Source organism: Haemaphysalis longicornis, unplaced genomic scaffold (genome assembly GCF_048455015.1).
Source record: "Haemaphysalis longicornis isolate Haplotype H1 unplaced genomic scaffold, Haemaphysalis longicornis Haplotype H1 scaffold_10, whole genome shotgun sequence".
NCBI lineage: Eukaryota > Metazoa > Arthropoda > Arachnida > Ixodida > Ixodidae > Haemaphysalis > Haemaphysalis longicornis.
In genome coordinates this window covers 22,751,594-22,753,061 of record NW_027526204.1, presented here as the reverse complement: position 1 = coordinate 22,753,061, position 1,468 = coordinate 22,751,594, and positions in this window count along the sequence as shown.

Sequence of the window (1,468 nt, the reverse complement as noted above, 5' to 3'; positions counted from 1 at the left end):
AGAAGGTATTCGTGTGGCATTGTGTTATTGCGACTTTATGTTGGTGATCTATACGAGCACAGCGGTACGCAGGGAGCGAGATAAGATTGTTTTTAAGCGAGGCATGATTACATATCTTGAAAAAAAGCCCAAGGCGAAAAACGTTCCGACCAAGCGATAGACAAGGTAAAGATAGTGTAAATTTTATGGATGTGACACTGGCCGGGCGGTTATAATTTGAAAGGCTAAAACGACAGGCGTTTGTTTTTGTAAAAATTCAATGGCTTGATCAAGATTCGCCTGACGGGCATCCCATACGGCAGCAGCACACTCAAGTTTGGGTCGAACTAACGTTTTCTACAAAAGTAGTTTTAATGAAAGAGGGGTTGTGCTAAAATTCCTACACAGGTGACAGCATGCGGTTCGCACTGCTTGTTATGGTCTCGATATCTGGTTTCCACGATAATGCGGCAGTTAGGTGCCCGCCCAGATAACGATAAGATTTTGCGTTTTCTAAGTAAATATGGTTTAGCTTATATATTGGCGGATGCTCATTCAGACGTGGGATGCGCATTATTTACATTTATCTGAATTTAGTTCCATCTTCCAATTTTCGCGCCAAGACATAATGTTATCTAACTCATGCTACAGCTTTAATTTGTCGTAGTCATTATTAATTTCAGGATAAATGACGCAGTCGTCTGCATATAAATGTACGTGAGAAGAGACACAGCAGGGTAAATCAATAATGTAAACAAGAAAGAGCAATGAACATAAAACAGAACCTTGTGGTACACCAGACATCACTTCAATTAGAGGCGAATCATGGTCATTAATGATGTCACACTGTTCGCGGTTAGTCAGAAAGCATTGAAGCCATGTTAATATTTTTGCGTCTAAATTTAATCTACGGAGTTTTATCATCAGTAATGCGTGGTTAACCTTGTCGAACGCCTTCCGGAAATCAAGAAAAATGCAATGTGCCTGTGAACCTTTATCGAGTATGTCATACAAGGAATAAGTGAAAACGATTAACTGGGTTTACCATGAGAAGGAATTAGAGTGTTGAGCGGAAGAAAAGAAAAGCCTTTTTTATTTTAAAAAGTTGAAAATATTAGAGTACAGTACGTATTCCATACTTTTACATGGTATTCAGATCAACAAAATTGGTCTATTTTAAATGATAATTCGAAGTCTTCTACACACATTGAACACAAAATTGATGGTGGCAGTGCCTTTTTAATTAAGAGGCTTCATTTTCACATCAGAGTGCAACTCAAAACTACACCTTGCGTCAGGCCATTTTCCTGGACATGAAACCTAGAGAGTGCAGTTCCAACTCGATGCAAAGGTCCTTTTAGACATGTAACATGCAAGCGTGTTGTTCAAGTTACCTGTCATGCCAAAGGACTTTAGGTCGCTGAGGGTACCATACCGACAAGCAGTATCGTATGCTTTTTCAAGATCAGAGAATACTGTCATGCAGTAC